This window comes from Adiantum capillus-veneris, chromosome 14, assembly GCF_014529385.1.
Source record: "Adiantum capillus-veneris isolate H3 chromosome 14, ASM1452938v2, whole genome shotgun sequence".
Lineage (NCBI taxonomy): Eukaryota > Viridiplantae > Streptophyta > Polypodiopsida > Polypodiales > Pteridaceae > Adiantum > Adiantum capillus-veneris.
Window position 1 is genome coordinate 155,593,738 of NC_140944.1, and position 11,040 is coordinate 155,604,777.

The window sequence follows — 11,040 nt, forward strand, 5'->3', positions numbered from 1 at the left end:
AGGGGCCTTTATATGAGCTCTCAAGAGCCAAAATCACAGGCTAAGAATAGCAAAAAGCAGAGAGATAAGTTTGTATGTGTTCTCATTTTTTTTCTGCATGCATCCTCGATGTGCAATTTTGAGTCTCTAATTTTAGGAGAAGCTTGACTTCCAAGAAAAGAAGCTCTAAACTTGACTCACTTCTCTTTCTTCTCTAAAAATACTCCCTCTTTCCTAAAAATACTCATTCTTTTTCAAAAATTAAAAGGTATTCCTAATTGCTTCAAAAAAATTAAAACTCAAAGATTCCCTCAACAACAACAAAGACGATGCTAGTGTATAGCACATAGCAACGAGCAATGACTAAGCACGTAGATTTGTAGTAGTATTAGCTGGGAAGGATGGATACAACATTGTGAGAGTGTGTGTGTGAGAGAGAGAGAGGACACTTTAAAGAGAAGAAAACACTAAAAGAAAAATAAAGGAGAAGAGAGACATCTCTTTATATGGACACAAAAGGTCTTTTGACTTTCCACCTTCATCTGTCTTTTCATTTTCAAAACTCACCCTTCACTCATACACTTAATATGTTTTGAATTTTTTTTATTTTTCTAAGATAGGGGAGACCTAATCCTTATCCTCTAAAAATACTCTTCCTTTCTTAAAAATTACTCATTTTTTTCTAGAAATACTCCTTTCTTAAGGGTCAACTTTTATCTCTAGTTATAGTCTTGAAGCTTAAGTTTCCCATACCCTTCACTTATACACTTAATATGTTTTGAAAGAATTTTATTTTTGTGAGATGGGGGAGACCTAATCCTTCTCTTCTTAAAATGCTCTTCCTTTCTTAAAATTACTCTCTCTTTTCTAAAAATACTCCTTCTTTATTAAGGGTCAACTTTTATCTCTAGTTATAGTCTTTAAGCTTAAGTTTTCCATATCAATCTATAGTTTCCAAGTGAATAAGAGCCATAATTAATAGTTGCAGAGTCCGATTTCCGATCCAATTGTTCCGTTGGAACGCTTTATGACTTAACAAAATGCGAACCTTAACTACTTTTAAAGTAAATGAAATAGTTTTATTGAAAAATATTGGGTACATTACACCTTCTAGTGTTAAACTAGTTTGCAATGCGTTGATTGCATCTGGAGTCCAACGAAGATCGTGAATACCATCCCATTTATGCAAGAAGATATTTATCATATATTTGTTGTATTCTTTCTCCCCCCCTCAAAAGATCTATGGTTTTGTATTTCTCAACAACTCATCCACCTTCTAGATTGGAGCCTTGCTTCGGTACACTAGGGATTTGATTTTTAGGCACAATGCTCAGAAAATCCAAGACTGCTTACTTGCAGGACCCTTGGTATACTGATGCATATATTGCACTACTAGATTAGATATCTTGGTGACATTCCATTCAAACGTTCAAAATTCATTTTCATAATAGACATGTGTATTGCAATGATCTAAACTCGTGCAGATCATGTAGTTCTATATTGTCGTCTGTGCCAATTATCGTGTGGATACCCTCCATGAGGGTAGTTGATTTTTGGTGCAATAGCAGGCCTAGCAGGTGTTGGATGCTCAAAATCAAACGTATGATGCATGTCTATGTCTAAATCCGTGGTGCAATGCCTTGTTAACAAGAAAAAGATGAATATCTTGGATAAAACTATCTCGTGATTTTTGTTTTCCAAATTTTTTAACAAGCAATTGTTATTAGGGATGTTGATTGGTCATGGCAAATCAAAGCCCCAAATGTCAAAATAACTTACCATAATCGAATACGATGTCAATTATGACTCTACAAGACCTCCAAATGAGCTTGCCAAAATAGTAAGCAGAAGCTATGGTAGCCTTGAATTGCTTGATTTCTCAAATTGTCAAAAGTTTGGGAATTATTATTTGTTAGAATATTGCCGATGCCTGAGATCAAGGCCTTGCTTGATAATTGTGCTCGGCTTGAAGGAATTGCCTTTGCCTTGCTGACTTTGGAAAAAACCAAGCTTTGACTTCCTCCGAGTTTTTCTTGCTGGCAAGTGTCTTTGTCAATGTTGTTTTTGAGTTTTTACTGGTTAGCAAAAAAAATTCAACTTTCAATGCGAAGCCGCTGCAAATACGAAGCCCAAAGGGCTTGCCTTGCTCAATCATTGTTGCGGGGGAATGGCCCTTTAACCAAACCAAAGCCCCAAACTTTTAAATTTGGCCTTGGTGTGTGAAATCAGACTCAAGTCATGCCATAGCATCTAGCCATCTGTGCAAAGGAAGGGGGGGGAGGGGTCGTTGTTGTTGGAATCTTCCAACACTTCCCCCCTCCTATTTCATGTCGTCCTCAACATGAGTCAAAATTGAGGTAGTCGTTGAATGTATGGTCGAGGTTGCATGTATTAATTTGCATGCCATCTTAGCTCTTCTTGATATTCCATTCCTAGTTGTGCAACTTCAAGTATAAATGGTCTGATGATGTCAATCTAGTGGAGTTCCATGGTGTGGTAACTCAAAAATCTTGCCTGGAGATCATTAACTTCTGGCCCAAAAATGGTGGTACTTGTAATGGAATATGGCTATAGCATTGATTGTACAAAAAAATTTAATTAAAATAGTGAGCATTTCCTTTAAGAGAATTCTTAAAGAGCATAATAAGAGTACTTGATCAAAGGTAGCAAAATGAAAATTACACCTAATTAGCTTGGCATGAACAATACTTGTAAAAGAGAGAGAAAGGGTTAGAGAAATTGACAATAGTTGAGAACTGGATTTATGTGGAGCCAGGTCCCCCCTCCAAAAGGATTTTGTATTATAGTTTCCCCCATAAAGAGAGACTTGGTACAATACAAGATTGTGTTCCTTGCGACCTCATTGGTGCAATAAAGATGGCAGACTTCATACACCAAAATTATACCCTTAATTAACTTGTAAAAGCATTAACGTATCCCCGAACTCAATCCCAAGACCTCAAACACCTTCAAAGGTGGAGAGAGCTGAAAGGAGTGAGGGAAGGAAAGAGGAAGAAAAAGTATCATACGAGAAAGAAATAGACTCCTCACTTGTATTACTCTTGTAGCTTAGAATATCATAGTAGCATATTAATGGAGATGAAGAAGATGTCTAGCATAGCATTGAAGCATGGAGCTTGGTTCGATTTGCATTCCATAGCCAAGAGTGTTGGTGTAGGCTCTCAACTTCCCAAGCTTGGAGAAAGAGATGAACTCTTGCACTTTCACAAAGTGAGAATGAAAGAAAGTGAATGCGTGTGAGAGGGAGTATACCCCCCAAGCACCCCCCTTGCTTGCTTTGGTCAACCCCTCCAAACAACATGGGTAGTCTTTGGACAAGTGTCCTCCTTACCCCTTTGAGAGATAGGGCTTGATAATACCTAGATAATTGTTTAATTAAACTAAATGCTCATTGGAACCCTTTTAAGCCTAGCCAATAGGATTCAAACACTCCATGCGGGAAACATGGGGAGGAACTTGACATATGTCCTTGTTTCCTCTTGTGGCTTGGGCTTCCCTTGCCTTGAGTGTGTGTGTGTGTGTGTGTGTATGTGCTCTCATGCCCCTAGCTTGTAGGCTTGCCCTCCTCTTTGTAGGACCTTGTTGACTTCAAACTCCTCAAGCCCCTAGTCTCATAAGCATGGCAAGTACCTCAAGCACCTTAGTTAGCAAGCACGACAAACACCTCAAGCACCTTATTCATCAAGCACGACAAGCATCTTAGTCAACAGCCATGACAAGCACCTCAAGCACCTTAGTCAGCAAGCACGTCAAACACCTCAAGCACCTTAGTCAGCAAGCACGACAAGCACCTCAAGCACAAACATCTCAAGCTTGGGCCGGATTCCCACCTTAAGCTCAGGCCTAGCTTGCCTAAGGTCCTAGGTCTAAGGACTTTTAACATTGAACTTTAGAGGTATTTAATGAAGCTAACCCTAAGGTCTTTTAAGCTCCATTACTTGGAATTGCTCTTTGCTAGACCATCTCTCATTTGAACCCATTTCGTTTGGTCCCGTGCTGAGATAAATCTAAAAGCACATGTCTGTATTCTAATTCTTGTTCCCATTTATTCTCCCACATTAGATGATCAATTCAATATGAGGAAATCATTTGGGTTAGTTAGATATTAGATTTTATGACAGTATTCATTGTGAAAACCCCTGTATAGAATGACTCCTCAAATGTGCTCATGAAGTACGAGGGCATGATCATTAGACATGTGAAGAATCCATGTAGAATCTAGTCAACTGGTCTTGTTGAGATCATAGACTAAGCCCTTATTTCCCTCTAAGAAGGAGAGCCATCGTGTTTTTGAAATCCATGGTTTATGATACATGGTGACCATCATTTTGCATATCTTTCTGAGCATTTGACCGAATAGATCTGGTAAACCTACATACTGCTTTAGCGTTGTGGTGAGGGCCCCTAGCATGTATTTATCATTTTTATCTTTCATTGTCTTTAGGGCATGGCAAGGCTCAATAATTCAACCAGTTGCGGTGTCTCTTTTGCAGTGTCTCATGTTGACTCCAGGTTCTAACTCTCGGCATTGGGCAGAAGGTAACATCTTGCTCAAGTGGAGTGGGTGCCCACATCATGTGGACTCATAACTTAGGATGTTTTTCAAGCCATGCCTTCATCCATTTTGGTTGTCACTCACTGGATTGAGCTTCAAGCATTTCCTACTCAATGGACACTTTGTGGTGAAGACACTCATAACAAATTAGTGGGAGTGGGAGAGACCCAGTATACCAATCTTCGTTGATTTTAGTATATCTGAGTAGCTGCAAATTGATTGAATGTAAAATCTTGATTTCCCATTCCATTGCTCTCTTTGAGTGCTCTTCTTCTGTTGTTGTGATCCATCTTTCATTTCATTAACTACTATCTTTGTCAACCTATGTGTCTTTTTAGCGAGAGTCTCTAGCATTGTAGAATCGCTTGTGACTAATGTTCTTGCCTCTGGAGCACATCTTGTCGCCGATGCTTCATGGGTGGTGTATGTGGTGGCTTGCTGATTTCTTGTGCTTTGACCGCCTTGTGGTGTTGTATGGGTGGCTTCAGATGATGATCTTGTTGTCTCTCATTGTGGTTGTTCTAGTTGTCCTTTAGATCCTCTTTGAGTGTCCTCATAGTTTCCATGTTCATATCTCCATGATCATCAGTTTGAGTGAATTCTAGTTGCCTACAATCAAAGATTTGCTTGTAGTGCAGCCAACAAAGCTCTAAGGTCTTCATTTTCTATCTTAAGAGTCTCATTCTCTTCTTGGAGATCATCTTCTTGAGCTAGTGCTACTATTGTGGTGTCTTGTTGCATGCATTATTGCACACGGGTAGCTCTCTCCAATTCTCTGATCATGTCATTTTCATATGGTGATGTTGCACTTGTACAAGTATATGAGTCGTGTCAATCTAGGGTTGGCCTTGATCTTCTCCACCCTTCATCTTTGTGTGATCAACCCTTTCTCTTTGCTTTTCAATTGTACTTTTGCAATAGCTTGCTGGTTTTCCAGTGTGTCTAAATGTTGGACTAAATCTTTGAGCATTGCTTCCAAGTGAGCTATTTCCTTTTTATGCAAGTCTATAGCCCTTCAAGATGTAGCTAGTTCTTCATATGCCTGCTAACTTAGCAGTTTATGAAGCTTCTTGTCTTGCTACTTGAGCTTCCACCATGACTAGTTTCATAATGTGTGCAACTCGGCATAAGCTTTTGTTATCTCTTTCTGTAGTGATAGGATGGTGTTCATATCTTGGGTGTTCTGTTGTACTACCACACTATACATATTTGTTGCCACCCTTTGTAAAGCTTGATAGTAGGGGTTGGTCATGCTCCATTGCCAAGTTGATGTGCTTCGAATAGGGACAGGCCGTCTAATTTCCTCTTGCACAACATGAGGATTTTGAGGCTTTGGGCAAATTTCTTGATCTTTGGTTCCATTGTGAGCATGGAAAGTCTTTGTTTGAGACTCTTCTCGTTGAGTTTTCATCACCAAGCACACAATGACCCTCTAAGTGATACGCTCATTTCGAGCTATCACACACTGTAATCAAAAAAATCAAACATTAAAAAATATTAAAAAAACATTAAAAACGTAAAAAACATGAGTGAAAACGGACGCTTAAAAAAGGTAAGCGGTTAACCTTCGAGGTTATTCGCTAACGCTTGTAGGGTGCCAAAGGCACATGCATCTGCGCTTTGGTCGTGTGCTAGAGACGGAGCAACTAGAGAGAATTTCGATTTACGCGAGTTCTCAATATCCACCTACTTTAGGTTCTGGGCCCTTGGTGGGGACCCAAGGTAGTACAAACCAAGACCCGAACATATCGGCTAGTGACTCTTCCTCTGACTACGACGTCATGGAGGGTTTTCCAATGCCTAATCCCGATAGCTCAAGCCAAGACATGCATGACATGGGTCCTCGGTCCGGGCCGAGCGTGCTTAGCTGCTTGAAGAAAACCTTTAGTAGAGCCACTTGCTCCGAACATGGAGCTAATGATGTAAATGAGGGGGGTGGGGAAGTAAATTCTCCATTCATGACCAACGTAGACCCTATACCCTTAGAGAATGTGCACGTGAATACTTGATTCACTGCACCTCCTGACTCTTCACAGTTATTTCCCTCCGAGGTCATATTACCCAATGGTAGAAGCCTTGCCGAAGTGCAAGAGGTTGAGTGATATATCCTTGCCATGAGGGAAAAGGAAGTCGAGAGCTTACGTAAGGCAAAGCAACGAAGAGAGTTAAAAGCAAAAGGGCCTATGTCAATATCTTTGCTTGGAGAGCAATCGAGTGCTCCTGACTTAGCAACCGCTAAGGGCCAACCCCTAGAAAGCAACATTGCATCTAGCTCAAAGGACATCCCTAGCACCTCAATCCTAGATGGAGTGTTCTTAAATGAGAATTGGGAGTACGAATTACAAACAGAGACTCTGACCGACCTATACACAGGTCACACCTATCATGTGGGTTGGTTAGATGTCCTACAATCCACAATGGGTGCTACCAGTGTGGATGATCAACAACAAAGAGTTTGTGAGGTCATCCATAGGGTCATTGAGTTAGAGAGATAGAACAATGGGATCAACATGCCTTCACCGAGTCTCATGAGATTCTTGGATACAGGAAAGGCTAAAGTCCTAACCTTATCGCAAATGGAGACTCCCTCGGTAAATCCGATGGATCCTCCATATGTTGTTTCACTATGGGTCTCAGTGCAATCTGAGCCCACAAGTGATAGCTTCACCTTTCCAAGTCTAGCTCATCTTTCCCTTGATGACACCACGGCTACCGTGCCTACCCCAATGATGGGTATGCCGAGAAACTTGCCATGGAACTCATTTGATAGTAAAGCACCGCTACATGGTAGCTCAATGCCTGCAAAACAGTACCTACAAGTGTGTACCTATTGTATACACCCATGGGTCCTCGTACTCATGTAGTCCCTACCCCTCCCATTGTTTCAACTACCTATGCTCCACAACCACAATACCCAAGTTCTTATTTCCATGGGACTATACCGGCTAACATTAGCATGTCACATCCGACGTCTGCTATGCCTAGGGCCACCCATATGAACTATGGACCACCACATGGCACAACATCGTACCCAACGTGGAACCCAAGGGCTTCCTATGCGCCAAGCCCGATGCCAATACCTACTCCACATGTAGTATCTAGAGCACCTCCACCCACGGTGCCTGCTCACTCAGGTGACTTGGCAACATTTGCTCAAGCTATCGGTCGATCTATTGCTGAGAATATGCGTAACGCGCCTGATACAGAGCCTAGAAGTAAGACAGTACAAATAGCCAAGCTCACACAAAAATTTAGTGGAGATGGGGATGTGAGAAAGCATATCGAAGTGTTTGAACAAATATGCAATTCTCTAGGAGAACACAATGACCTACATAAGAGCAATGCTTTAAGCCTAACCTTAAGTGGGGATTGGTATAGAACCCTAAGGGTGGAAGAAAAAACGATTTACCCTACTCTTAGGAGACTGTTCTTAAAAGAATACATACGAGAGGGAGTACTTTGGGGTGTAGCCTCTCAGCTCCAGAAAGCCCAACGAGAGGAAGGAGAGTCGGTGAGAGACTTTATTAGTCGCTTGACACATTTGAATTCTCGATGTAATCCAAATGAGCGCTTCAACAATAACCAATTCCTTGATAGATTCATTAGGGGATTACAACATGAGGATATCTACAATGGCCTGGTCATTAGAGGTATCACCACTTGGGAAGCAGTCACCACCAATGCGATCCAATTGGAGGATAATTTAATGATTCAAGGAGAAAGAGTGTCTGTTGAGTCTAAATCTATTAGCTCGCAAGCATCAAGGCATCAACCAATGACCCTAAAGCCTATTGCTAAAGAGCCAAAGATATCTGAGATGACTTTAGCAGATCTCACCAAGGCTATTCAAGAGAGTCTTAGAGACAATCGTGCTCCGCAAAACAATCATATGTATCCAAGAAGGGAGCAACAATGGTGCTCAGTATGCTATGGACCGCATAGTACCAATGAATGCCCTAATTTTAGAGTAAAATTCAATGGGAATGGCAATGCATGTGGAAGGTATGGTCATCAAGATAAGGATTGCATAGTATTTAAGCGCGCGATGGCCAATAGACCAACCTTAGCATGGATAGAAAAATCTCGAGTGCCTGCATTGCTGCCGGCCCCACCTCTTGAACAAACATCGCAACACATGGTCCCTAGGGCCCAAAATGTTGTTCAAACAACACCTTTACCACCTCCAGTGCTAGGACCGCAACCACCACATCCGAGAATCACTTCTGTGAATCAAGTGGGTTGTGAGTCATCTATTTCTTGTTTGGAAGGCTGTGAGGAAGCTATAGATCCTAATATTTCCTATGGGATGGATGTGCTTGAAGAAAGTCTACAATACTACATGGAGGACTATTGGGGACAAGTCAAACCTGTATATCAAGTAGTTGCTCTTGCGGCAAGAGGCCAAAATATCAATTACACTGCTAAGAGGCCACCTCTTCAATGCTACGATTGTGGAGGTCCACATCGTGTAGCCGAGTGTCCTATTAGGCTACAAAAGAATGCCACACTAATGCAAACGAATCAAGCGAGCACGTCTACAATGCCAATACTCATGTGTAATCGATGTGGCATAGATCATTTGATTGCCCAATGTCCAAATAATCCAAATGCACCGAAGATCACGCCGTTAAAGTTGATTGAAGTTACCAAGGAGCCATCACAAAGTACACATGTGGTACCAGTAAACGTACTCACACGATCGATGCTCCAAAAACAAAATTATATTCTTGAGAAAAGAGACACGGCATCAATTGCCCAATCTCAGAAAAAAAAGAAAACACGAAGGAAGAGATCTCAAAAAGCAGCGAAGTCAGACCCCAGTTCAAAGACCAACATAGGGACTGGTGACGACCCCGTATATATGAATGATGATGAAGAGGATTCTGATTCAGGAGAAACCATGGAGACCAAAACGACCACTAAGATAGAAACCAACAAGGAAGATCTTCATGAGCCACAATGGCCAGGATCCAAGAAGAAGATAGGAACTTATCCAAACCCTACAGAGGGGATTGAGCGAGTCAAGCAATTAAGGAGTTTGGTAGAAGATACCCAAAGGGATCTAGAACCAGCACCTAGGAAGATCCAGATTACAGACACCGTGTTCCCTACGCAACAACAACCTCACCAAGTCCATAGACCCTTAGCCATACCTAGTGTCATCCAAGAAGAAAGTGATTTAAAGTCATGGGAAAGTGGGTGTACTCACTTCTTGATGGAAAGAATGTTTACAGAGGGACTACTTGATCCTATCGAAGAAATGGAGATCCCATCTTTCCCACGTCAAGGGACTCAAGGCCAAAAGGTGCCGTTAAACATTGCCAAATTGATGGATTTCATGTCTTCAGAAGTTAGAACCACCATCATGTCCAAACTATATAAAGATCCTGAGGTAGTCTCGGCTCTTCGAGCCTTCCTCAATGGAGAACTAAAGTTTGGGCTACCACAATTTGCACAGATGGATGGAGCTGGAGAGATGCCAACAGAGGAGGAACACTTAGATCCACAACCCAACCTAGATGAGAACGTTGTCATAGAAATACCTGTTAACAAGTTGGGACAATAATTTGAGGGTGATGAATCCAATGCAACCATACCAATCACTACTAAGGGATTAACTGTGAAGGGAATCCTTGATGGTGGCGCTGGAATTAGCATTGTGACTAGAAATTCCTAGGAAACTATGGGAAGACCTCACCTTGCGACCACAACCATTGTAGTGAAGATGGCCAATGGGTCTATTGTTAAACCTATTGGGATGCTAGAAGACCTCAAGATCAAGGTCTTTGGACATAAAATAAGAGTTACCTTCATTGTTATGGATTTCTCTAAGCACACTATGGCATCTGAGATGATCTTAGGACGTCCTTTCATGAGGGAAACAAAAATGGTGCATGACTGGTCTAAAAACCATGTCTACTTGCAGTTCCAAGATTCTGTCATTTGAGTAGATCTTGTGACTGGTCGAGCACATCCTCTAGGAAACAGGTTTATAATTGATCATAGATCTGACACCACAGTTCACTTGGCCCCATTGCAATATTGTTACACGTGTAAAGCGGACACTGATGTTGGGGAAGATTCTCCTTATATGGATGTACTACCTGGGATGACTGAGTCGGACAATGTGGATTGGGTCCACCTAGTAGCAACCATAGACACTTGGGGAAATAGGGGGACGACCTGGGTAACACCTGAGGGGGATGAAATACCACAACTTGTACCCTTAAATATGCTACAAGCAATGCATATATCTTTTGACAAGACTCATCCTAAGGTAACGAAGAAAACATACAAGTGGGTCCCTAAAGCTTCTTTAGCGACCATAGCTAGTGCTAAAAAATAGAATCCTTGTAAGAAACGTACCATTCGCTCCAAGAAAAGTAAGAAAATGTTGCGATGGATTCCTAAAAAACTATTGGGAGCCCAAGGCTACTATCAAGGAAATGATCAAATCTGGGTGCCAAAACGTAGATTGTGTTCTT